The 27,731-nt window shown below is 44.6% G+C and overlaps 1 long non-coding RNA gene and 4 other non-coding genes across 8 annotated transcripts in view; 2 read left to right on the top strand and 3 right to left on the bottom strand.

The window, feature by feature from the left end:
* Positions 1–4,582: 4,582 nt before the first annotated feature.
* On the bottom strand, positions 4,583–4,656 carry TRNAN-GUU (transfer RNA asparagine (anticodon GUU)). Its single transcript has one exon. It is a non-coding gene; the product is annotated as a tRNA-Asn (tRNA).
* A 1,808-nt stretch (positions 4,657–6,464) lies between these two features.
* On the top strand, positions 6,465–6,536 carry TRNAC-GCA (transfer RNA cysteine (anticodon GCA)). Its single transcript has one exon. It is a non-coding gene; the product is annotated as a tRNA-Cys (tRNA).
* Positions 6,537–7,161: 625 nt separating this feature from the next.
* Positions 7,162–7,328, bottom strand: LOC112446137 (U1 spliceosomal RNA). The gene has a single exon (XR_003034208.1). It is a non-coding gene; the product is annotated as a U1 spliceosomal RNA (small nuclear RNA).
* A 4,337-nt stretch (positions 7,329–11,665) lies between these two features.
* Positions 11,666–11,829, bottom strand: LOC112446132 (U1 spliceosomal RNA). Its single transcript, XR_003034203.1, has one exon. It is a non-coding gene; the product is annotated as a U1 spliceosomal RNA (small nuclear RNA).
* A 221-nt stretch (positions 11,830–12,050) lies between these two features.
* LOC112445960 (uncharacterized) overlaps positions 12,051–27,731 on the top strand; it is a 36,604-nt gene continuing 20,923 nt past the window's right edge. For 2 of the 4 annotated variants that reach the window (XR_003033975.2, XR_009493873.1), the window contains exons 1-2: positions 12,051–12,967; positions 23,675–23,745. This is a non-coding gene — a long non-coding RNA (uncharacterized lncRNA). The remainder of the gene's footprint in view (positions 12,968–23,674; positions 23,746–27,731) is intronic. The other 2 variants (XR_009493875.1, XR_009493874.1) reach the window with 2 other exon arrangements.

Here is a 27,731-nt window from a genome sequence, read left to right as displayed (position 1 = left end):
GAGATGGGAATACCAGACCACCTGACCTGCCTCTTGAGAAATCTGTATGCAGGTCAAGAAGCAACAGTTAGAACTGGAAATGGAACAAAGGACTGGTTCCAAATTGGGAAAGGAGTATGTCAAGGCTGTATATTGTCACCCTGCTTATTTAACTTACATGCAGAGTACATCATGCTAAATGATGGGCTGGATGAAGCACAAGCTGGAATCAAGATTGCTAGGAAAAATATCAATAACCTCAGATATGCAGATGACACCACGTGGCCTTATGGCAGAAAGTGAAGAGGAACTAAAAAACCTCTTGATGAAAGTGAAAGAGGAGAGTGAAAAAGCTGACTTAAAACTCAACATTAAAAAAACAAAGATCATGGCATCCAGTCCCATCACTTGATGGCAAATAGATGGGGAAACAATGGAAACAGTGACAGACTTTATTTTCTTGGGCTCCAAAATCACTGCAGATGGTGACTGCAGCCATGAAATTAAAAGACACTTGCTCCTTGAAGAAAAGCTATAACAAACCCAGACAGCATATTAAAAAGCAGAGATATTACTTTGCCAACAAAGGTCTGTCTAGTCAAAGCTATGGCTTTTCCAGTAGTCATGTATGGATGTGAGTGTTGGACCATAAAGAAAGCTGAGTGCCGAAGAATTGATGCTTTTGAACTGTGGTGTTAGACAAGACTCTTGAGAGTCCCATGAACTGCAAGGAGATCAAACCAGTCAATCCTAAAGGAAATCAGTCCTGAATATTCATTGGAAGGACTGATGCTGAAGCTGAAGCTCCAATACTTCGGCCACCTGATGTGAAGAACTGACTCATAGGAAAAGACCCTGATGCTGGGAAAGATTGAAGGCAGGAGGAGAAGGGGATGACAGAGAATTAGATGGTTGGGTGGCATTGCTGACTCAATGGACATGAGTTTGAGCAAACTCTGGGAGTTGTTGATGGACAGGGAAGAATGGCGTGCTGCACTCTATAGGGTTCCAAAGAGTCGGACATGACTGAGTGACTGAACTGAACTGAATGAACATTTAAACTTAAGTATCAGTTTTCGAATTTTTATTTTGTTCAAGCTCAATCATGGAGACTCACTCTTCAGGATGAGTGAGTTCCCAGTTGGCAGCAGCCTGGCTGTCTTGCCAAGGGAAGTCAAATTAACCCAACATCAAATCTTTTCCATGAATCAATCCCTCACTCTCAAAATCCTAAACAATGTATGAACCCAGCAGGAAACAGCATCCATCAAGCAACTGTGATATGTTTGCACTACAAAATCCCAAACATCCTCGTCATAACAAAATGATGTTACTTCTTTAGTTCAATCATAGAGTTGCTGGAGCTAACAGTCCTCAATATGGAACACACCCTGCTTCCTCCCATCCTCCCCCTATCACCCAGCCAAAGCCCAAATCTTATAATAGAGCCTTGTTACCACTGTCTTACTTAGACCATGAAGTGTGTTCTTCTGGCTTCAAGGAATTAAAAAAAAAAAAAAAAAAAAAACACCTAAGCTGTTCAATGAGAGATGTGTCCCTGGTATTTGGCTTCAGGGAATTGACGCCAGCTTTCCAGGAATGAGCAGCTGCAGAGACTCAGCCTCAGGCAGAAAGGTTATATTGTCAGTGAGCTTGGAACTCCAGAACTTATTTTTACCCTTCTAAAAAATAATTCTTTCCACCAAACCCTTTAGTAATTAATATGAGCCTTTAGGAGTATAAGCAAGATTTTTCCATATCTGATTGAAAGAGAGAGGTTGAGGATCAGAGAAGTAGTTAACAGAGACTGTGCATCACAAACATAACATGAAAATACCTGAGATCTGTCAAAAAACAAAAACTCACAAGGATAGTATCATTTTGGGGCTCGGACCACCAACGATTCAAGTAACAGGTGAATGAGCTTATGGATTACTCTGGGAAAGACAGTCTTCTTCTAACCTACATCCTACCCTATCAGTTTGTAAGTTCAAACCATAGGAAATTCCCCTGATATGTGTGCCACTATAACTCTGCTGGGATTGGCTAGGCTGGTGGTTTCACAAGGTTGAAAATGGCCACAATGACCAAGTGCTCCACTAAGCATTCATGACTAAGTGAAGGAAGGAATGTGCAGGTTGCTTTTCAACATTGGGGCTCCACCTCCCTCACAACCCCCCATACAAACTGAGGGATGACACTGCTATGTGAGGAAACTCGAGAATACATCAGAAAAGCAATTGTCATCCAACTTCTTCCTAAACTTCAAAAATTGAAACCTAATAAAAGTTAGGTTTATGTGACTTAAAGTCACATTGCAATAATTTATCTGAAATGCTGTGAAAAAATAGCCTTAATCCCATATACCATACAGTAAGCAACTAAGCACCAAGCTTATTAAAAACTTCTGGAGTCCTAGGGAGAACTTGCTCAGTGGGGAAAAGCTAGTTTTCAGAGTGATGTTTTAGCTTCTAGTTTCTTGTATCATGGAAACCATTCTCTTACTAGGACTCAAAGTAGTATATAGTCCCAGGTGGCACTGGTGGTAAAGAAACCACCTGCCAATGCAGGAGACATGGGTTCAATCCCTGGGTCAGGAAGATCCCCTGGAGAAGGATATGGCAACCCATTCCAGTATTCTTGACTGGAGAATCCTATGGACAGAGAAGCCTGGTGGGCTACAGTCCATAGCATCAAAAGAGTTGGACGTGACTGAAGTGACTTACCATGCACACAAAGTAGTATATAGTCTGTATAAAAATGTTACCACAATAGAATAATCAGCAATTCTTGAGGAAAAAAAAATTTGATATGGCTTATTGGGAACATAGAGTGCTCTTCAGCTCCATTGTTTCACAGAAAAACAGGGTCTCTTCCTGCACTGAAACCAATTGGACATACATCTCTGCCTCTAAGATCATGTAATAATACAGAGACCTTCAGTTTATAGGATACACTGACTAAAGGTGATGACAGTGACCACAAGGTATCAGGGAAATATGGCTTTGGGCTTTTGGAGTTGATAATGATACCTGCAACAGTGACTTTAGAAGACACATTAGCATATATGTGGTTATAAAGGCTATTGAATATTTAATCGATGTTCTGCCAATCAATTTGTACACTGATTAGCCTGGTTTGACTTTGACCAACAGTGACTTTTGAAAAAGTTAAAACTGATATTTAAAAAGGTCTGTGAATGGCATAAGAGCACATCCACTTGAAATGGAGATAAACATTTTTAAAAGTTAATCTTCCCCCTTACCCCACACCATCTTCCTCCTCCCCTTCTTAATGATACTGGTATGTGAGATCCAACAAAGATATTTAAGAAATTTGATTTTTGGTGTCTGTGTGCCCTGACATTTTGTGGGAGAAAGAAATACGTATCACATTCCTTCATTAAAAATGTCATAATAACAGTTACACTTCATTGATACTGGGCCAGGCAATTCAGGCAATATTATGATTAAGTGAACAGTGCAAAGAAATAGAGTAAAACGATAGAATCAGAAAGACTAGAGATCTCTTCAAGAAAATTAGAGCTACCAAGAGAATATTTCATGCAAAGATGGGCACAATAAAGTAGAGAGACAGCCTGAACCTAACAGAAGCAGAAGAGATTAAGAAAAGGTGGCAAGAATTCACAGAAGAACTATATGAAAAATGTCTTAATGACCCAGATAACGACAGTAGTGTGCTCACTCACCCACAGCCAGACATCCTGGAGTGTGAAGTCAAGTTGGCCTTAGGAAGTATTACTACAAACAAGCTTACTATAAACTCAGCAATTTCACTTCTATAAATCTATTCAAGAGAAATGAAAAAAAATGAAATAGGTGCAGATGAGATTATACAAATATTTGTAGCAGCATTTATAATAGCAAAAAAAAAAAAAAAAAGTGGAAACAGTTCAAATGCCCATCAGCTGGTACATGAAATGTGGTATATTTACACAATGAAATTCTCAGTAATAAGAAGCAAACTTAAGCCAGAGCCTGGATAAACCTCAAAAACATTGCACTAAGTGAAAGAAACCTGTCAGAAAGCACTATATATTGATTTATTCGATTTATCTGAAGTATCGAAAAGACATTCATGGAGGCTGAAGGCAGATTAACATTAATTGGGGCTAGAGCAAAGAAAGGGGATTATCTACAGCTGAACTGAAGGGAAATGAAGATGAAAGGAGTGCTCTGAAACTGGATGATGGTACTTGTGGTGGGGAAGAAAAGAAAACAAAAAAAGAAAGAGAAAAAAGAAAGTGACAGTCCCAAATGAAAGGGTGGAGGTGTCGGTGAGATCCCATGGCAGTGGGGTGCCAGCCCACGTGGTGACATAGAGCCTAATTTGCGATGTCCCATCTTGAGTAAGGGATTCCGCCCAATTCCCACCTGTGTGCGTGTGCCTTCATCCTTTGGCAGCTGCCCTGGAATGTACAAGGCAGATGAACTCGTGTGGGCAGGCGTCCAGAGAGACCAGGGACACCAGATAAAAACCGGAAGGGAGGAAAGAACATGCTGAGGTGAAGTAGGTGGAGATTTCAGGCGCTGCAGATGCATAAAAACAATAGTTAATAACATCGCTGGAGTCCAAGCCAATCCGTCCCTGGGTGGGCTCGAACCACCAACCTTTCAGTTAACAGCTGAACGTGCTAACCAATTGCACCACAGAGACCAGCTGCTGCAAGGTTTTATTGTAATGTCCTGGAATCCGAATGGATTTCCCCGTCCCTTCCAACTGCTGTGGAAAAGTGATTCAAATGTCTCTATCTTGGTCCAGCCTCGCCGGCACCAGAGACATTGAGTCTTGTTGTCGGGCACGCCAGGCTGTGGACACCAAGCCCTAGTGAGCTTGGGGTCCGACGAAACAACGCGGAGCCCACGACCCTTCAAGCCTTCTCCTGACCTTCTACACAAGACAACTCCAGCTTCTCTTGGGCTCACGTTCTCCACTTTCCACACTCTTTGCGCTCCTATACATAGAAAAATTTCCAATAACTACCAGAGTCAACAACCGAATGCTGTATAATGGCAGGGTACAGTCAATTCGAGTCCAACTCTTTTTGACCCCATGGACTGTAGCATGCAAGGCTTCCCTGTCCATCACCAACTCCCGGAGATTGCACAAACTCAGATCCATAGAGTCGGTGATGTCATCCAGCCATCTCATCCTCTATCGTCCCCTTCTTCCGCCTTCAATCTTTCCCAGCATCAGGTTCTTTTCAAATGAGTCAGTTCTTCGCATCAGGTGGCCACAGTATTGGAGCATCAGCTTCAGCATCAGTCCTTCTGATGAATATTCAGGACTGATTTCCTTTAGGATTGACTGGTTTGATCTTTTTGCAGCCCAAGGGACTCTCAAGAGTCTTCTCCAACACCACAGTTCAAAAGCATCAATTCTTCGGCACTCAGCTTTCTTTATGGTCACATCCATACATGACTACTGGAAAAGCCATAGCTTTGACTAGACAGACCTTTGTTGGCAAAGTAGTATCTCTGCTTTTTAATATGCTCTCTAGATTGGTCTGTTGCACAATTGCACTTATGTCACATGATAGCAAAGTAAGGCTCAAAATTCTCCAAGCCAGGCTTCAACAGAATGTGAACCGTGAAATTCCAGATGTTCAAGCTGGATTTAGAAAAGTGGAGAAACCAGAGATCAAATTGCCAACATCCATTGGATCATCAAAAAAGCAAGAGAGTTCCAGAAAAACATCTACTTCTGCTTTATTGACTACACCAAAGTCTTTGACTGTGTGGATCACAACAAACTGTGGAAAATTCTTCAGGAGATGGGAATACCAGACAACCTGACCTCCCTCCTGAGAAATCTATAGGCAGGTCAGTAAGCAACAGTTAGAACTGTGCCTGAAACAACAGACTTGTTCCAAATTGTGAAAGGAGTACATCAAGGCTGATTGTCACCCTGCTTATTTAACTTATATGCAGAGTACATCGTGCTAAATGACAGGCTGGATGAAGCACAAGCTGGAATCAAGATTGCTGGGAGAAATATCAATAACTTCAGATAGGCAGATGACACCACCCTTAGGGCAGATAGCAAAGAGGAACTAAAGAGCCTCTTGATGAAAGTGAAAAATTTGGCCTAAAACTCAACATTCAGAAAACTAAGCTCATGGCACCTGGTCCCATCACTTCATGGCAAATAGATGGAGAAACAATGGAAACTGTGACAGACTTTATTTTTAGGTCTCCAAAATCACTTCAGATGGTGTCTGCAGCCATGAAATTCAAAGATGCATGATCCTTGGAAGAAAAACTATAACAAATCTAGACAGCATATAAAAGGCAGAGACATTACTTTGCCAACAAAGGTCCATCTAGTCAAAAGCCCCTCTATGGTTTTTCCAGTAGTCAGGTATGGATGTGACATTTGAACTATAAAGAGAGCTGAGCACCAAAGAATTGATGCTTTTGAACTCTGGTGCTGGAGAAGACTTTTGAGAGTTCACTGGACTGTACGGGGGTACAGCTCAGTGGTAGAGCATTTGACTGCAGATCAAGAGGTCCCTGGTTCAAATCCGGGTGCCCCCTCTAAGGCCTAGATTTTGGATCTTCCCTGGTGGCTCAGACAGTAAAGCCTCTGCCTACCACGCGGGAGAACTGAGCAACTTCACTGGGACTTCAAGGAGATCAAACCAGTCCATCCTAAAGAAAATCAGTCCTGAATATTCATTGGAAGGACCGATGTTGAAGCTGATGCTCCAATGCTTTGGCCACCTGATGCAGAGAACTGACTCAATGGAAAGACCCTGACGCTGGGAAAGATTGAAGACAGGAGGAGAAAGGGATGACAGAGCATGAGATGGTTGGATGGCATCACCAACTTGATGGGCATGAGTTTGAGCAAGCTCCAGAAATTGGTGATGGACAGGAAAGCCATCCTGCAGACGGTGCTGCAGTCCACCGGGTCGCAAAGACTCAGACACAACCGAGCGACTTAACTGAACTGATAGAAGGTATGTAAAAGGATAAATTGAGCAGGATAAGGCCTAATTCAAAGAATCCGGTACAACTGAGCGACTGATCTGAACTGACAGAGGCCTGGCACTGTCAAAGAATGCCAAAAATAGAAAAAGAACCAGTTAATAATTGGGAAAATAGAGAGGCCAAGTAAGTTTTTACCATCATGTCACAAACTGCATTTTTATCACTAGTTACGGAAGCAGAACGCACATGCTGCCCCCTACTACCACAAGTTACTACAGTGTGGTTTTCCACATTTGAGGAAATCATAGAGGTCAATAATCCCAAAGTGCAAAGGATATGCCTTGCTCTGGGAGACCCACTTTCAGGATTAAAGTATCCCCTCTGCCAGATAAGTATGAGTTGATCTTTCGCCTGCCTCCCCACCCCCGCCCCCACACAGCCTTAGACACGTTCACTGTGTACACATGCTCATTTTGCCATTTCCCCACATCCCTTCCGCTACCCTCCTCACCACCTCTTTTCCATGCCTCTGAGGCCCTCCAAACAATTCTTCTAAAAAATCCAACAAAATCACAGAAAAACTTCCATAACTGGGAAGTGGCTCGCCTGGCACTGTACCACTTCGCTGCAAGATTTACATAATCCAAACCCATTCACGACCTCTAAGGCCACGCCTCCCCTCCAACCCACGCCCAGCCCTCATCTCCCCTCCCACCACTGCCAATATGACCAATGGAGGGTCGGCTAATGAAGGGGAAGTGATATCATTATTTCCGCCGCCTTGTGGACCCTACCAATCCCATGCTAAGAAACATCTTGTCACTTAGGTGAGATACCGCGAATTTTGCCAGTCTCTTCAAATTCTAACTTTTTGTCCTGGTTCACACGCGGAGAACAGGAATTCTGAGATTGTGTGTTATGGTGATGCAAAAAGACTTTAAGTAATAAAGAAGCTGTAAAACAGTGTATCCACGTATATATATACAAGTATTCAAAAAAAAAAAAAAACTTCCCTCGTAGCTCAGTCGGTAAAAAAATCTGCCTTCAGTGCTTCAATGCAGGAGACCTGGGTTCCATTCCTGGGTCAGGAAGATCCCCTGGAGAAGGAAATGGCAACCCACTCCAGTATTCTTGCCTGGAGAATTTCATTGTCGGAGGAGCCAAGCAGGCTACAGTCCATGGACTCGCAAAAGTCAGACACGACTTGGTGACCAAATCACCACCATGTATAAAGTAAAAGCATATGTATGTGTCATGTGTATTTGTTGTTCAGTTGCTCAGTCGTGTCCGAGGCTTTGCGACCTCATTGACTGCAACAGGCCAGACTTCCCAGTCCTTCACTATCTCCCAGAGTTTTCTCAAACTCATGTCCATTGATGCCATCCAACCATGGCAACCTGTGCGGTCTCCTTCTCCTCCTGCCCCCAGTCTTTACCAGCATGGTGGCCTTTTCCAGTGAGTCAGCTCTTCACATCAGGTGGCCAAAGTGTTGGAACTTCAGCTTCAGCATCAGTCCTTCCAATGAATATTCAGGGTTGATTTCCTTTAGGATTGACTGATTTGATTTCCTTGCTGTCCAAGGGACTCTCAAGTATTCTCCAGCCAGATTCAGAGTTACATCTCAAAGTGATACTCAGTGTGCATATTCACTGCGCAGGTTCTTCCTACTTCATTCTCATGATATCCCAGGGACCAAGCTTTTCCTTCACTCACCATATAGAATACAAGAAATGAAGATTCTGAAAAAGAAGTTAATGACTAAAATAAGGGCTAGAAAGATGACATGTTTGCTTGAAGAGTATGGTTAACTTGTTGGTTGGTTTGTTTTCTCACTGGATATGATTCGGTTAGACTCCAGGGCCCGGAGAGGGGAGCAGGGAGAAGACAGCCAACTTGTGGTTTCAGACTAGAGAGAAAGGAATGGAGTAACTTGATCTTTGAGGGTGACTTTGGCTTAAGGGGGAAGGTGATTAGCTTGGAGGAAGAGAATCCTGGAGTTAAACACAAAGAAATTCAGCAGTGCGGGGAGCTCACCCTGAGAACGGGGTCCTTTGTCTGAAGGACACAGCTCTGGGAGCTGCCTCAGTCCTTGAGGGTTTGCTTGCAAACATAGCTCTCTGTCCCGCCACCACAGAGATTAGGCGATTATTTACTGCAGACACCTGGAGTTCTGGACAAACTTCTCACGAACAGGGAAATGTTATCTGGTGTAAGAAATAATAACAGGGTGCCATTCCCATGCTCTCAAGATTTCTTGTGACTTTTTGTAAGATGTATAGGTCAACCAAGAAAAAAGTTAACTGTCTTGTTTTTCTCATGCTCTCCTGTATAAATATAAGATGCTGAATAAAGTCGTGGTCAGACCGCTTCCCTTTGTGGAGACATGTCTGAACCTCTCGACCCCATCTTTGTTGTAGAATTCTTTTGCTATAGTTTTGTTTCTCAGCCGCGTTGTGCACGTTCTCGGGACCTGATCGACTTTGCCGGCTGGCACCGGCACAGCAGCTAGCTAACTTCTAGAAAGAACTTTCCTTCCTTCCTTCCTCCCTTCCTTCCTCCCTTCTTTCCTCTTTTGCTTTATTTCCTCTGCAGCCATCAGAAATAGATTGTGGCTAATTTTATCTGAAATATGCTTTATTCCAGAGCTACTGGGTTGGCCAAATGGTTCATTTGGTTTTTGCCATAAGGTAGCTCTAGTAGCACTTAGTGTCTTTAACATCATTCAAAACTAGTTTGTTAGGTTATTATGTGACAGCTGTCACACACTGTCATATCAGCATGCAGTTAAAAATGTGATCAAAGTTGATAATTTTTGTGTAGCCATTTTAATATTGAAGATGGAAGGGAAAAAAGCAACATTTTCAGTATATTATGCTTTATTATGTTAAGGTCAAAATGCAACTGAAACACACACACACAAAGATTTGTGCATTGTATGGAGAAGGTGCTGTGACTCACAGAACACGTCCAAAGTGGTTTGCAAACTTTTGTGCCAGAGATTTCTCACTGGAGGATGCTCCCCAGTCAGGTAGACCACTTAAAAGGAATGGAAAGTATTAGTCGCTCAGGTGTGTCTGACTCTTTGTGACCACCCCCCCCCCCCCCCCGGACTGTAGCCCTACAGGCTACTCTGTCCATGGGATTTTCCAGGCAAGAATACTGGAGTGTGTTGCCATTTCCTTCTTCAGGGGATCTTTCTGACTCAGGGATTGAACCTGGGTCTCCTGCATTGTGGGCAGATTCTTCACTGTCTGAGCCACCAGGGAAGCCCCTCCACTTAAGTGGAAAAAAACTTTCCTGACCATATTTCTGCATGTGATTCTCTACTTAAATGTAACAGAAATTTTCTGTTTTTAAAACAAATGGTGATGGGCGATGAAAAGTGTAAACTGGACAATAATGTGGAATCGAAGGGATGGTGGGGTAAGCAAAATGAACCATTACCAACCACACCAAGTTCAGTTCAATTCAGTTCAGTTGCTCAGTCGTGTCCGACTCTTTATGACCCCATGAATCACAGCACACCAGGCCTCCCTGTCCATCACCAACTCCTGGAGTTTACTCAGACTCACGTCCGTCAAGTCGGTGATGCCATCCAGCCATCTCATCGTCTGTCGTCCCCTTCTCCTCCTGCCCCCAGTCCCTCCCAGCATCAGATTCTTTTCCAATGAGTCAACTTTTCACATGAGGTGGCCAAAGTACTGGAGTTTCAGCTTTAGCGTCATTCCTTCCAAAGAAATCCCAGGGCTGATCTCCTTCAGAATGGACTGGTTGCATCTCCTTGCAGTCCAAGGGACTCTCAAGAGTCTTCTCCAACACCACAGTTCAAAAGCATCAATTCTTTGGCACTCAGCCTTCTTCACAGTCCAACTCTCACATCCATACATGACCACTGGAAAAACCATAGCCTTGACTAGACGAACCTTTGTTGGCAAAGTAATGTCTCTGCTTTTTAATATGCTATCTAGGTTGGTCATAACTTTCCTTCCAAGGAGTAAGCGTCTTTTAATTTCATGGGTGCAGTCACCAACTGCAGTGATTTAGTTTCTATTAATTGTATATGGGTGTGGGGACCCTATGAACTCAAGTTGTGGGAAAACCATTAAGACTCTAAAGAGTTATATGTGGTACAGAACACAGGTTCCCACTAAAATCTCTTGAGGTCTGCATTTGTCAAGACAACAAGACTTCACACAAAGTATCATGACTAGCAAACATCTTGCAAAGCAATCGGACATCATTGAGTGAGTGAACAACAACTGCAAGTATGTCAATAGAAGTTTTGCCTGAGGTGTCTCAAAAGTAATCACACCCCTTCATTCAGTTTCTTAAAGATAACTTGCAACTTTTTGGCACCGACCAAATGGGAAGAAAATAGTTGCAAATCCATACCTACTACAACAAAAAACCTAAAAAAAATGAAAAAAGACATTCTTCGTTGCATATGTATGTCTGAGTTTTACTTTGCCCCCAGCCTATCTGTCTTTTCCAACTCTATCACCTTGGAAAAACAAACTTGAGCTTTGGCATAAACTTAGGAGACCCGAGTGTGATTTCTGGCTCAAGAAGATTCCTTGGAGAAGAAAAAATCCAGTATTCTTGCCTTGAAAGATTTCATAGACATAAGAGCCTACGAACAGACTACTTCATGTGGTCAAGGAGTCAGATATGACTTAGTGACTAAACCACCACCAAGAAAACACAGATTAAGTCTGCAGTTTTTACTTAGTTATCAGGGGAAAGCACGCACGCAGTCCCCCACTACCACAAATTACGCAGTCGAGTTTCCCCTATTTGAGGAAATCGCAGAGGTCAACACACCCGGAGTGCAATGGGTGAGCCTCCCCCTGGGAGAACCACCTTCTTGATCATGGTATCTCCTCTGCCAGGTAAGTATGAGTTGACCTTCTTCCTGCCCCCCGCACAGCTTTAGACAGGTTCACTGTACACACACTCTGACTTTGCCGTTTCCCTGCAACTCTTCCACTCTCCACCGCACTCTCTCCTTTTCCACGCCTCTCAGGCCCTCCAAATAACTCTTCTAAAAAAAATCAACAAAATCTTAGGAAAATTTCCTTAGCGAGGGAAGGGGCTCGCCGGGAACAGTACCACTTCGCTGCAAAATTTACATAAGCCAACCCCATTCAGGACCTCTAAGACGGCGCCTCTCGTTCAACCCAAGCCCCGCCCCATCCCTGTCGACATGACCAATGGCCAGTCCCCTGTGACGAGAAAGTGACGTCATGATTTCATCAACCTTAGCAATCGACCTACTTATGATAGAAGAGACTTTGGACTTCCTTGGTGGCGCAGACGGTAAAGCTTCTGCTTACAATACGAGAAACCCGGGTTCAATTCCTAGGTCGGGAGGATCCCCTGGAGGAGGAATTGGTAACCCACTCCAGTACGCTTGCCTGGAAAATCCCATATACGGAGGATCCTGGTAGGCTACAGTCCATGGGGTTGCAAAGAGTCGGGCACGACTGAGCGATGTAACTTTCACCCTTTAAGTGAGACATAGACGGGTTTTATTTCTTTTCACTTAAAAATTTTTATTTTTTATTTGGGTATAGCCAGTTAACAATGTTGTGGAAGTTTCAGGTGAATAGCGAAGGGACTCAGCCATACATGTACATGGAGATACAGACGGATTTTGCCAGCCTCCTCGGAGTCTGACTTTTCGTGCTGGATTGCACGCCGAGGAGAGAAATTTAGGGATCGTGTGTTACGCTGATGCAAAAGTTTTTAAGGAATAAATAAGTTGTAAAACAGTGAATAGAAATAGTATAGAGACAAAATAAAAGCATGTGTATATTTCATGTGTATAAACATACGGATTTAGGGCTACCTCTCAAAGTGCTACTCGGTGGACTTATTTTCTGTGCAGATTCTTCCTGTTTCATTCTCACGATATCCCAAGGACCACGCTTTTCCTTTGCTTACCACATACAGAATACAAGAAATGAGGATTCTGAACTAGAAACTGATGACTAAAACAAGGGCAAGAAAGATGACCTGTTTGCTTGGAGAGTGAGGTTTGTTTATTTGTTTTCTCTTACTGCTTAAGACTGGGTTAGACCTGAGGGTGGAGAAGTGGGAGGCTGGAGAAGACAGCCAGCTTGTGTTTTCTGACCAGAGAGCAAGGGGAAATGGAGTAACTTGATCCTTGAGGTGCCTTTGGCTTAAGGGGGAAGGTGACTTCTGGAAAATCTTGGAGCGAACAGCAAAGGAACTAAGCACGCAGTTAGCTTCCAGGAATAATCTTGCTTTCTTCCTCCCTTCCCCACCCCCACCCCCAATTTCTCTCTCTGCAGTCATCAGAAATAGACTCTGGCTCTTTTCATCTGATATAAACTTTAATCCAGGACTAGTAATACCTTAGAGAATCTCCAGAAAAGTGGAGAATGAATTTATACAAAGTGGGAGGAAAGAAAAAGGCTGATGAAAGTGAGCCCAGAAACCAAATGGCAAGGACACTGGTGCCTTCCGCTTAGTGGCAAACCCTATGGCTTTGCAGCGCTGACCCTGTTGGGCCTGGGCATAGACACCACCCGTGGGTCCATGCCTTCTGCTGCACCTGGCTGCTGTTAAACTGAAGATTTTGTGGTGGGGGGATTCTTCTGTTGCCATGGCCAGAAAGAATTTTCCCAGGGCCTACTCCTCGTGTCTCTCACCTATTAAATGCTGGAGTAGTTGTTACTTATAGGGAGTGGCAAGTTCCTGGTAATAGATCCACATCTTAGCCCCTCGGAAAACTAAGTGTGTGATCCTCAAAAGTTGCAAAATATGGAAAATTCCTCATCAAGGGAAAGAGGGGGTTCAGATAGTAGTTGCTCAAGATATAACAAAGGACTGCCCTGTAGCTAGCCCAGTGAAGAACATTATAAATTCAGGGCCCCAGCCCCTGCAACCCTGTGTCAAATAGACCAGGCATGCACAGTCCTGCCTTGGAGCATACTAGATGTTTGAGTGCAAGCAAGGTTTCAACCTCTTATATGGGGATGGTTGGTACCTCATCCAGTGTTATTTACATTTTCTACACTGAGAATTAAACAGTTTGAAAGTTTGCATTTCTGGGGATAGAGTAATTGGTCTAAAGCTATGGTAACAAATTCCCACCATAACTGGTTTTAAACATTCTTTATTCACCGAGGTCCACTGTAGGAGTTTCCTATTACTACTGTTACATGTTCCTACATATTTAGTGGCTTAAAACAACACACATTTCTTATGATTCTGGAGATCAGAAGTTCAAGATGCATCTCCCTGGGCTAAAATCAATGTGACAGTTGGATTGTAGTGGTTTTTCTTGGAGATGCTAGGGGAGAATCTGTTTGCCTTGTCCAGCCTCTAGAAGATGCCCACATTCTACTCTCATAGTCGGACGCGACTGAGCGACTTCACTTTCACTTTTCACTTTCATGCGTTGGAGAAGGAAATGGCAACCCATTCCAGTGTTCTTGCCTGGAGAATCCCAGGGACGGGGGAGCCTGGTGGGCTGCCGTCTATGGGGTCGCACAGAGTCAGACACGACTGAAGTGACTTAGCAGCAGCAGCAGGCCACTTTCACCTTCAAAGCTAGTTACAACTGATCAAGTAATTCTCACAACACATTATTCTGACACCAACTCTCTTTCCTCCCTCTATATGGACCTTTGTGATTTCATGGGGTGCCAATCTCAAGATAATTTGTTAGTTGGTTTGTTTTCTCACTGGATATGATTCGGTTAGACTCCAGGGCCTGGAGATGGGAGGAGGGAGAAGACAGCCAACTTGTGGTTTCAGACTAGAGAGAAAGGAATGGAGTAACTTGATCCTTGAGGGTGACTTTGGCTTAAGGGGGAAGGTGACTAGCTTGGAGGAAGAGAATCCTGGAGTTAAACACAAAGAAACTCAGCAGCTAGCTAACTTCTAGAAAGAACTTTCCTTCCTTCCTTCCTCCCTTCTTTCCCCTTTTTCTTTATTTCCTCTGCAGCCATCAGAAATAGATTGTGGCTAATTTTATCTGAAATATGCTTTATTCAAGAGCTATTGGGTTGGCCAAATGGTTCATTTGGTTTTTGCCATAAGGTGGCTCTAGTAGCACTTAGTGTCTTTAACATCATTCAAAACTAGTTTGTTAGATTATTATGTGACAGCTGTCACACACTGTCATATCAGCATGCAGTTAAAAATGCGATCAAAGTTGATAATTTTTGTGTAGCCATTTTAATATTGAAGATGGAAGGGAAAAAAGCAACATTTTCAGCATATTATGCTTTATTACGTTAAGTAAGGTCAAAATGCAACTGAAACACACACACACAAAGATTTGTGCATTGTATGGAGAAGGTGCTGTGACTCACAGAACACGTCCAAAGTGGTTTGCAAACTTTTGTGCCAGAGATTTCTCACTGGAGGATGCTCCCCAGTCAGGTAGACCACTTAAAAGGAATGGAAAGTATTAGTCGCTCAGGTGTGTCTGACTCTTTGTGACCCCACCCCCCCCCCCACCCCCCGGACTGTAGCCCTACAGGCTACTCTGTCCATGGGATTTTCCAGGCAAGAATACTGGAGTGTGTTGCCATTTCCTTCTTCAGGGGATCTTTCTGACTCAGGGATCGAACCTGGGTCTCCTGCATTGTGGGCAGATTCTTTACTGTCTGAGCCACCAGGGAAGCCCCTCCACATAAGTGGAAAAAAACTTTCCTGACCATATTTCTGCATGTGATTCTCTACTTAAATGTAACAGAAATTTTCTGTTTTTAAAACAAATGGTGATGGGCGATGAAAAGTGTAAACTGGACAATAATGTGGAATCGAAGGGATGGTGGGCCAAGCAAAATGAACCACTACCAACCACACCAAAGGCTGTCTTAATCTACAAAAGGTGCCTTTGTGTATATGGGGTGGGATTAGAATGGAGTCCTCTATTATGAGCCCCTCTGGAAAATCAAATGATTAATTCCCAAAGGTACTGCTTCCCATTGGGCTTCCCTTGTGGCTCAGCTGGTAAACAATCCTCCTGCAATGTGGAAGACCTGGGTTCGATCTGTGGGTTGGGAAGATCCCCTGGAGAAGGGAAAGACTACCCACTCCATTACTGTGGCCTAGAGAATTCCGTGGGATTGCAAAGAGTTGGACACGACTGAGTGACTTTCACTTCACTTCACTGCTTCCAATAAGACCAACTGGAAGTCAGACTCAACAAAAAGTGGCCAGAATTAGTCAACAGAAAGTACATACTGTTCCATCAGGATAACACAAGAGTACATGTTCTCTGATGACCAGGCAAAAATGGTTACAGCTTGGCTGGGAGTTCTGATTCAACTGCCTTATTCACCAGACTTTGGATTTTTATTTATTTTGGTCTTTACAAAATTCTCTTAATGGAAAAAATTTCAATTTCTTGGGAGGCTATAAAAGGCACCTGAAACAGTTCTTTGCCAAAAAGATAAAAATATCTGGGGAAGATGGAATTGTGAGGTTGCCTGAAGAATGACAGAAGGTTGTGAAACGAAATGGTGCATATGTGGTTTAATTAAGTTCTCTGTGAAAATAAAAAATATATCTTTTATTTTTTACTTAAAAAATTGAAGGAAATTTTAGGCCACCCCAAACTAATAGCTCAGAGAATGTCCGGCAAACTGGAGAACCAGGCTGTACAAACTGGGAGGAATAAGAAAGGCCAATGGAAATGAGCACACAGGCCAGATGGGAAGGGCACTGGTGCCCCTTGATGAGTGGCAAACGCTGTCGCTTTCCACGAGTGACACTACTGGCCCTGGACACTAGACACCAGCCGAGGCTCCATGACTTCTGCTGCACCTGGTCTGTGTTAAACTAAGGAGCTTGAGATGAGGGGATTCTTCCACTGCAGGGGACAAAAAGAAATTCCCCGGAGCCTACTCCTTGTGTCTCCTGCATGTGTACTCAGTCACTCAGTTGAGGCCAACTCTTTTGCAACCCCATGGACTGTAGCCCATCAGGCTCCTCTGTCCATGGTTTTTCCAGGCAAGAGTAGGGAAATCCATGGAGTAGGTTGCCATTTCCTCCTCCAGGGGATCTTCCCAACCCAGAGGTTGAAACTGATTCTCTAGCTCGTGTCTCCTGCATTGCAGGCAGATTCTTTATTACTGAGTCACCATGGAAACATTCTTGTGTCTCTCAACTCCTGTCAAATTCTGGAGGAGTTGTTACTGCTAAAGATTGGACAGTTGTTGATAACAGACCCACAACTTAGCCCCTAGGGAAACTAAGAAAGCAAGAATGTGATCCTTAACAGTTGCAGATGTGGGAAGTTCATCATTGAAGGGAAGGGCATTCAGATACCAGACTACCTGGATATGACAGAAGAATCCCCTGAGCCCAGCCCTCTGCAGCTAGCCCAGTGGAGAACATTATAAATCCAGTGCCCCAGTCCCTGCAACCCTATCTCAAATAGACCAGGTGTGCACAACCCTGTCTTGGAGCTTATTAGATGTTTATCCCTGAGTGCAAGTGAGGGTTTCAACCTTTTATATGGGGATGGCTGGTACTTCATCCAGTATTATTTACATTATCTACACTGAGAACTGAACAGTTAGAAAGTTCGAATTTCTGGGGATAGAGTAATTAGTCTAAAGACATGGTAACAAATTCCCACCAGAACTGGGTTTAAATATTCTTTATCCACCAATGTCCGCTATAGGAGTTTCCTATTGCTACTGTAACACATTACCACACACTTAGTGGCTTATCACACATTTATGATTTTATGGTTCTGGAGATCAGAAATCCAAGATGCATTCCCTGGGCTAAAATCAATGTGACAATTGGGTTGAGTTTCTTCCTGGAAGCTCTAGGGGAGAATCTATTTCTTTGCTTTGTCCAGCCTCTAGAAGATGCCCACATTTCACTCTCATGGCTCCCTTCCATCTTCAAACCAGTCACAGCTGATCAAGCTATTCTCACAACACATTATTCTGATACCAACTGTCCTTCCTCCATCTACATGGACCTTTGTGATTTCATGAGCCCCCCATCTCAAGGTCCTTAATTTAATCACACCAGCAAAGTTTCTTCTGCTATGTCAAGTAACATAATCACAAACTCCAGGGATCAGGATGTGAACGTCTTCGGGGAAACATTATTCTGCCACCACAGCCAGTCTCCTCAGTGAACACATTTGTGCAGGCATAACAGTCAAGGGTGGCTGCTCTCTTCTGAACGTGATCCAGGTGAAAGCAAGTCAGTCCACTGCTTCTGAGTGTCAGCCAGGCAACAGCTGGGCCCCGTGTTGAGGCACTGGAGTCACAGAGAGGGGAGAAAGTCTGTGGGGAGAGGAATCTGAGGACCCAGAGCCTGGGCAGTTCCCAGGGACCAGAGCTGCAAATGCCTTCATGCGGGGAGGAGGCTGGGGAGGGTGTTAGGAACTGAATGGATGTGCCCCTCCACCCCCCCCCCACACACCGAATTCATATCTTGAACCCTAATCCCTGTGGGTCTGTATTTGGAGAAGGCATTTTAAGGAAGTAATTAAGATTAAGTGAGACCATAGTCTTGGGGCCCTGATCTGATAGGATTAGTGTCCTTATGAGAAAAGATACCAGAGAGCTTAGGCTCCTGCCCTTGTTGGTGTTGTTCAGTCACTCAGTCGCGTCTGACTCTTTGCGACCCCATGGATTGCAGCAGCATGTCAGGCTTCCCTGGCCATCACCATCTCCCAGAGTTTACTCAAACTCATCTCCATAGAGTCGGTGATGCCATCCAACCGTCTCATCCTCTGTCATCCCTTTCTCCTCCCGCCTTCAATCTTTCCCAGCATCAGGGTCTTTTCCAATGAGTCAGCTCTTCACATCAGGTGGCCAAATTATTGGAGCTTCAACTTCAGCATCAGTCCTTCCAATGAATATTCAGGACTGATTTCCTTTAGGATTGACTGGTTTGATCTCCTTGCAGTCCAAGAGACTCTCAAGAGTCTCTCCAGAACCACAGTTTGAAGGCATCAGTCCTTCGACACTCAGCCTTTTTTATTGTCCAGCTCTCATATCCATACATGACTACTTGAAAAACCACAGCTTTGACTAGACAGACCTTTGTCAGCAAAGTAATGTCTGCTTTTCAATACGCTGTCTAGGTTTGTCCATTGCTTTTCTTCCAAGGAGCAAGCATCTTCGAATTTCATTGCTGCAGTCACCATCTGCAGTGATTTTGGAGACCAAGAAAATAAAGTCTGTCACTGTTTCCATTGTTTCCCCATCTATTTACCATGAAGTGATGGGACCGTGATCTTAGTTTTCTGAATGTTGAGTTTTAAGCCAGCTTTTACACTCTCCTCTTTCACCTTTATCAAGAGGTGCCCTACCCCAGCTCAAGCAATAAGAAAAGGCCTAGTGAGGACCCATCGAGGCATCTGCTATCTGCGAGCCAGGAAGAGTGCTTGCACCAGAAACTGAATTGGCACAAACATCAATCTTGATTTGCACATCCAGCCTCCAGAATGTGTGAAAACAGGTTGATGGTTAAGCCAGCCAATCGACGGTAATTTTGTATGGCTGCCCAAGCTGACTAATACAGGAGGTTACTTAGCCATTGGCCTAAGCATATTCTCCTACCTGGGCCTTGGTGGGATCTGTCCCAGTTTTGTTCCTGTACAGAGTACTTATAGCCCGCTTTCTCTTGCTAAGGATGATCTGTGACTTTAGAATGATGTTTGATCACCTGGTTTAGGATTTCATAGTGTAAGTTGTTCCATGTAACAGTGACTTGCACCAAGGGTCTCTTAGAGTTTGCTTTCCTTTTTAAAACCAAGTTTGTGGGTGTGTGCTCTGTCATGTCCAACTCTTTGCGACCCTTTGGACTGCAACTCGCCAGGCTCCTCTGTCCACGGGATTTTTCAGGCAAGAATACTGGAAAGAGTTGCCATTTCCTCCTCTAGGGGGTCATGCTAACCCACGGATCGACCAGAGTCTCCTGCATTGTTGTTGGGTTCTTTACCTCTGAACCATCGAGGAAGCCAAGAAAAGTTTGGCATCTTCCCAAATATCAACCTAGCATGTCTTGGATGGCTGAATTGAGATTCTTCAGGGTGAAGCCATGAGCCCATGTGACTTGCATTTCCTGGGAGATTTCTGTGGTTTGGACTCTCCAGAACCACAGACAAGGGTTTGTTTGCTGGTGAGGAGGAAACTGTGGTAGCTCTGGAGAGACCTAAGGGAAAAGCAGAAAAAAAATCCCCAGAATCAAGGCATGTAAGGAGGTTGGGGGTGGGGGCAATGGGAGTCTGCTCTTGTGGGACTAAATGAAGTTGGTGGATGAGAGAGGAGGCTAGGGTGTGTGTCCAACATGAGGTCAGGGGAAGTTCAAGAGAAGGCAGCTGCCATTCTGGGACCAGAGACTAGGACCTTCTTGCCATTCAGGCTCTGGTCATCCTCCTCCTTATTCTTCCTCAGCTTCTGTCTCTGCTTCCTTCTCCTCCTGCCCTGTATCTTCCCAGGCTTTTTTCGTTCCCACTCCTCCTTGTCCCTGCTCCTCCTGCTCCCATCCTCCCCACCCCTCCCCCACACCACAAAGCAGGCCAACATATGAAGGCGCTGCCTTAGTCTGAGAGGAAAATGAGGGAGTGTTTTCCACCAGCCTAAGAAGCATGGCTACATTTGTCTCTGGTCAGAAATTGGTTTGGAGGAGACAGCACAAGATGGCTCAGCCTGAGGAGCTCCCCCTCCCCAGTCAACCGAGGACGCACGGGCCTTAGGCCCACCCCCCAGTTGCGTGACTAAAAGTCAGGAACCTCTCCACTGGGACCCTGAACATCTTGTTCCTAAAGTCCCAGACAGGTTAGCTTCTTGGTGCCCGCTTCTTCATGAGGCCAAGTTCCAAGGGAGGGTCCATGGCGCCCCCTCCTGGTGAAGGTGCACAAGGACCCCTTGTTCATACAAGGGTAAGTCTGAGAAAATGGTCCCATCTGTTCCTTGGAGACAGGGTTCTAGGTTCAGCGACTCCATCACCACCTTCACTTTCTCCATCACAGGCTCTTAGGCTCAGATGAAATTTCTATCCTCAAACTCAATCTGGGAGGCGGGGTAATCAACATCTGAGAAAAGGAACCTAAACTGGCTAGTCCTTGTGTAATATAATGGTCATCAGTGGAGCACTTCTAGGGTTCTGATTTGACTTTGTCTTGCTTTGCTGTTCGGCATTGCACCTTCATATATCGTCTTAATTTTACTAAACTTTGTCGAAAGTAAACAATTTTTATTCTTAGTTTCAATACTAGTTAGCACCTTGACTTAGATGGTAAAGCATCTGCCCGCAATGCGGGAGACCCGGGTTCGATCCCTGGGTTGGGAAGATCTCCTGGAGAAGGAAACAGCAACCCACTCCAGTACTCTCGCCTGGAGAATCCCACGGCTGCAGGAGCCTGGTAGGCTACAGTCCATGGGTCACAAAGAGTCGGACACGACCGAGCGACTTTACTCACTTCACTAGCACCTTAGTTACTACCATTGTCAGTGGCAGAATACTGCCCCCCTAGGTTGTCCCTGCTGAAATTCTCAAAACCTGTGAATATATTAGAAAAAGAAACTTTGCACTTGTGTTTAGGACACAGACTTTGAGACGAGGAGATGACCCTGGACCATTCAGATGGATACCCAGTAATTACACAGGGCCTTCAGGTCAGAACGATGCAAAGTGAGGACTCTACCTCACTTTGAGCACCTAGTTTAGAAGATGGATGAAGAGGGCAGGAGCCAAGGAATGCGGGAGGGCTCTAAAATCTTTTTAGACAAGGCAAGTTAACAGATTATCTCTTGGAGCCTCCAGAAGATAAGGCAGTCCTGTCAACATTTTGATTTTAGTCCAGTGAGATCTTTGTTGGACCCCTAACCTACAGAACTGTAAGATAATAAAGGTGTGTTCTTTTAAGATGCTAAACTCATGGTCACTTGTTACAACAGACATAGAGCCCCAATTCGATGTGTCTAGCATATTCACTTTAGCAGTAATAAGATGGGGGATATAATGAACCCTGTATGAATCTTTAGGTTCTCTATCTGTCTTGGGTTGAAGGTCAAGAGATATTGTTCCATGTTTGAAGCATTACATTAGGTGTCTTTTTACTTTTCATTTTTTTCCCTAGTATACGCAGCAGGTTTCTCATTTGAATTACAGCAAACTGGAAGACAGTGATGGTGACACATATTGATCTCATTCGCCTTTAAGAATGGATTCCAACACGTAGAAGGAAAGAATATACTTCATGAAAAGTTAAATATTGCAGAATCCTCCATTCCAAAGATACTTTTTTTTTTTTTTTTTGGCATTTCTTACAGCGAAAAACTACTTTTCAAAGTGTGAAACACAAAAAAAGCTTTTAGGAACTTTCCCTAAAAGTAATTTGTGACTGGATTTTGACCAGTCTGAGATTTACTTGATTCATATGCTGTTGTTTTCATAAACGTTATGTCCATCAAATGAAGTTCTTAAAAGTGTTACTTGAGTTCGCCATTGATTACTGATTATATTATCAATTCCTAGCAGCCGTGGCAGCACAGGGATGAAGGAAGAATTGCTGGGATGGTTGAATCACCACAGGGATAGAGATCCTCAAATTTTCCTACTTTGTCTTTAACTAATTCCTTCATAGTTTAGCTGCCTTCTCACCCATTTTGCTGCTTCTGCCCATGAGTTCCTCAGTGGTGATGGCCAAAAGCACTTATGGAAAATACTTGAACAAGTGTAACAGAAGTTGATATCACTTCATCCACTATAAACCTGGGGCATGGTCTACCTCATGCATGAGTCTTTTTAAAAAATATTTATTTATTTATTTGGCTGTGCTGGGTCTTAGTTGTGACATGTGGGGTCTAGTTTCCTGACCAGGGATGGAACCCAGGCCCCCTGCATCGGGAGCGCAGAGTCTGAGCCACTGGACCACAGGGGAGTCTCAGGCATGAGTGTTTTGATGGAACTTTTTGTTATTGATGGTGGTGGTAGAATTTTTGTTTGTTGGTTGTTTTACTTTTTCAGCTGTTACTAGGAAGTAATTGTGGATTGAGTGCTTGATTTTAATTCTGGAAGATGAGAGAATGTAACTAGGAACTTTTTCTAGGGAATGATTTAAGGTCTTTATGTTAATTTGTGGTGTGACTTATCCACTTTTCAATTAAAGATTCTCAAAGGAAAACAAACTTATTTATAGGGTTGAATTAGTGTTAGAGAGCAATAGGTTTTATGCTGTGATATGCAGCTCACCTGCTTCAGAAACATATGGTTATGCTTGTGTGAAAAATTCAGACTCTAGGACTCCATACCAACTAAATCTCTGGGAACTGAAACCCAGGAAGTAGCTTCTATCTCCACAGCTGATTCTAAGGCACTCTCAATTTAAGAACCACAATTTTTAGCCACTGCACACCAGGTAGCCAGACCTACCACTTCCCCTTCAAGGGTCAGTTCACTCTCCAATTCACTTGGGAGCAAAAGGATGGCTTTTGTGATTTCTTAGGAAAAGAAGTGCTTAGTATGAAACATGTGCATACAGACATGGTCTTCTGTAGGAAGGAGAGGATGTTTTCCAGACTGAGAATAGCTACAGAAGTTTGGGTCTGTGGGTCTGTATAGATCTGTTCTCTCCACCTTCTTTCTTTGCTTCTAAAATTGGAGATTGGTGTGGCTAGGGAAAAAAGGGGCCTGTGAGTGACTTATCACCCCTGGAAGCGTAACTGAGCTTAGCCTGAAGCCTCTGGTTTTCTTCCCTAAGGACTCTGTTCTCATTGCAGAGCTGAGGTGTGGACTCCGGGCCTGGACTATAGAAGTTCGAGGTGGAGCCTGTCCTGGGAAGTGCAAGCAGGTAAGTTACACCTTTGAGTAACAGAGGCTCTCTGTGTTACTCTTTCTCTGTCTCCAAAGACACTGTCCCAACCCAGCAGAAAACCCTGAGGACTCATGTCCTGGGCATAAGGCCTGGTGGGTAGAATGCCTGGCTTTCCTGTGGCTCCTCTGTGTGGGTTCTTTGTGTGCATTTCATATGCCCTGAGTGAGCTATTCAGGAGGCTCTTTCTCCTAAGTAGCTGCTGCTGCTCCTGTGTGGGTAGGACAAGGACATGTGGAAGGGCCGGCTTCTCAGTGTCAGCAGTCTGGAGGAGTGTGGTAAGCCTTCGTGAGGGCTGGTGGAGGCCTGCAGACCTGGCTCCACCACTTGCCAATCACAGGACCAGGGCACAGAAGTCAGCAGGCAGCAAATGAGCAGTTTAAGATGGATGAGAAATCAGGATTCTGGGGACCAGACCTGGTTAGATCTGCAGTGAGGAGAGTTACTCTCTGAGCTCAGATACAGCAACAAAGAGCAAGGAATGGGACTTGCCCACGCTCTCCCGCCACCCCCGCCAACCACTACCCCCGTCACCCCCCCTGCAGCCTTGCTGACTGTAAGGAGCAGTGGAGGAAAGCAGACTACTGTGCTCTGAAATCTGTGAAGCTCTTCTCAAGGGCAACCTTCAGATTCTCCCTAAATGGACCAGAAATAGGAGGCCCTGGGCCTCTCCTACTGCTTCCACGGGCAGTGGAGCTGAGCCTGTGTTCCAGATCCCCCTGTAGGCGGTTGTTAATGCAGACTGACTCCTCTAGGCGATGGTGCAGGTTCTAGATTTCACCAAAATGCTCCTCTAGCAGGTCAGCCCCTGCAGCCACCAAGCAGGAGAGCAGGAGGTGGAGATGGAACGTCTAGGTCACTAGTGGGGCCCACGTGGGTTGGGGGTGTGGCTTGGCCAGCAAGATCCCTAAATATCACTGTCATCTCTCACATAGGCATCAGGAGTTTAGGTGAACTTGTTTGAAGAGTGAATTGGCTTCAAAAACAGGACAGGTGATGCTAAGCAAGCCCCAGTGTCCTCCTGCCATACTGGGGTATGTGTAAGGGAGTTGTAAATATATATATATAGTTGTAAAAATATATATATATATTTGTAAATATATATATATATACAGTTGTAAATATATAAATAGTTGTAAATATATATATATATATATATACAGTTACCATGGCAACTAGTAAGTGTAAAAGATTTTACATGGCTTAGAAAAATAACTGAAGTCTGTGGTCTTTGGCTTAACACCTAGACAGGTGTGGCTATTTCCTACATTGACTTTGAGTGTCACAGGGGAAGATCTCACTCTGACCTAACACTTTTCCTCTTTCTAAGGCTTGACTGAACTTTCCTTCGGAAGGGACAAAGCCCTTCCTCCACACTTGGTGTGAAGGCCTGAGGTAAAAGTGCATACATCAGGTGAATTCATCCTAAGTGGTTAGTGACTGGTATTCAGTGCTTCCCTTAAATCACTTTTAATAGGAAAGGAAGAAAGCGCCCCTGTTTTCAGAGGGATCTGGGGTACGGTCTTCTTTCAGAGAAGACGTGATGGTGTTACTGTCTGCTTGTTAAAGTCTCAACTACCCGTTCCATTGCCTCATAAGGGCCATTGCCTTTGGTTGCTAAAGTTTTGAATACTTGTCGGTTTTGACCCTTCAAGCTGGTAACTCAAGTGAACATCCCATCTCAGAGGGTGTCATGGGTGGTTCTGTTTCCTGCTAATTCGCGAGCAGCATTGACGTGTTTTCTCCGGCTCTTCTTCCTCCAGCATGGCAGCTAACCCTGATTTGGAAATGCCACTTAAATCTCAGCACTATTATCTCCTACATGAATGGCTGCATCTGTGTTTGCATAATATTTCTTGTATGACTTGATTCTTGTCAGTATGGCACTAAGGAGGGATCTGACAGCTGATTAAAGAGTTGGAAAAAAACACCTCCAAGAAAAGAAAAAGATGTACAAAAGAGAAGTGGGGGGTTGCTAATGACCAACTCCATAAAAACCCGCATTTTGCCTTGAACGCAGCCTTTTTCTGGGAATCCCACTTCTCTTCTGTTGGATCTGGGCTGCATCCCAGCATTCACCTGTGTGGCTGCACCTCTCCACCAGGTGGAGACCAGGGAGCTAGGAGTCAGAGGAGAGTCTGAATTGGGTTTGTACAGAGGATACGTTTATGGGGTGAGGATCTGTGTAGAAACAACCCCCTTTCTGGAATAACTCCTGCTGATGGAAGATGTTCTGTGAATGTTGGCGCCGGGTATTCTGGAAGGGTCTGAGAGTGGGCTGGGAGGGGACCAGGGAGCAGGGACTGAGCAGGACACGAATGTGAGAGCACAGAGGGCCCTGCTCTCTCACACCCCTGCTCCACCCTGAGGCCCAGGGCGGGGAGAAAGAAGGATGTGCTTGGAAGGACTCAGCACCACACTCCCAGGGCCGTTTCCTTTATCCCCACTCTGTGAGCAGGCACTAGAGGAGACATGGAAAATGCTGCCCTGGTAGGAAAGGGGTGGATCCTAAATGAAACTTCATTTCAGAGGCTGACCTACTTGGGTTTGTGTTTACCTGAGGGTTTGGGGTGAAGCTGGTACATGGAGGAGCCCGAGGATGGGTCCCCAGTTATGCTCCCTTCCTGAGTCTCGTCACGTACCACTGGCCACTGCTGCTCAGTTCTGTCCTGGAGGAGAGTGGGGCTGTGCAGAGTTATGCACCCATCCTGGACAGGGAGACATTTCCCCTGGAGAGTCCCTCTTGATAAGGGACTTGCTGTACTTAAGCCGAGTCTTTCTTGTTGTTGCTAGGTTTTGGGGGTGTCTCAATTCAAGGCCATTTGTTTAATGTTGGGGCTTTTTCCTTGCATGAGAATCTCCCTGGAGTTTTTGTCTGAAATGCAGTTTCTCAAGCCTCACCCCCAAGTTTATAACAGGACCTGTGGTGTCTCTGGTGTAGATTTTCTATACTGTGCAGCCAGTGCCTGAGGATTAGGGCCTGCCTCCTGTATGATATCATAGTTAATCATCCAAGGTTAGTACCACTTCCTTTATTTTACACGATACACTCTTTTCTATCATGTACGAGATCCATATGCTCAAAGAGGGTAATGAAATCACCGTGTGAAACAAACTTGGTACATGATGGAATTGGTGTTTGCATCTTGGACTGCTGTTCCTAGGGCTGTACTTTCATTGCTTTGGCACAGACCTAGGGTAGGATCTGATGGAAACAGGGTAGGGAAGAGAAGACATCAGTTAGAGTCAGTGATCCCTGATAATTTGTATTGATCTGCTTGGCGAGTGTTTGCTGACTCTTGTATCAGGCAGGCTCTTGAGGAGGCCCTCGGTGAACACGGTACACAGAGCACCTGCTCTCAGGAAGATGGCCTTGAGCACAGGAGTCGGTTCTTTCACAGTGAATCACATATCTATTATTGTTATTAATTTCTTATTTTTGGCCGTGCTGGTCACTGCTGCTCTGTGGGCTTTTCTCTGGTTTGGAGGCCTGGGGCTACTCTCTAGTTGTGGTGCGGGGGCTTCTTGCTGCCGTGGCTTCCTTGTTGCAGCTCGCGAGCCCAGCACGTGGGCTCAGGAGTCGTGGCTCCCAGGCCCTAGAGCACAGGCTTGATAGTTGTGTCACACGGGCTTAGCTGCTCTGTGGCAGGTGGGATCTTCCCGGATCAGGGGGGAACCCACATCTCCTGCATTGGCAGGCGAATTCTTTACCACTCAGCCACCAGGGAATCTCCACATATGGATTTTCAATAATGACTGTGATGTATTTAATAATCCTATATTATTAAATATATGATCCCAGCACAGGGATCAAAACCAGGTCTCCCCCATGGCAGGCGGGTTCTTTACCATGTAAGTCACCAGAGAAGCCCATGAATACTGGAGTGGGTCACCTATCCCTTCTCCAGGGGTGTGAGTCACCAGGGAAGCCCATAAATACTGGAGTGGGTAGTCTATCCCTTCTG

Source organism: Bos taurus, chromosome 3 (assembly GCF_002263795.3).
Source record: "Bos taurus isolate L1 Dominette 01449 registration number 42190680 breed Hereford chromosome 3, ARS-UCD2.0, whole genome shotgun sequence".
Taxonomy (NCBI): Eukaryota; Metazoa; Chordata; class Mammalia; order Artiodactyla; family Bovidae; genus Bos; species Bos taurus.
Note: the sequence above shows the minus strand (reverse complement) of the source record. Positions and strands in the feature narration are given on the sequence as shown.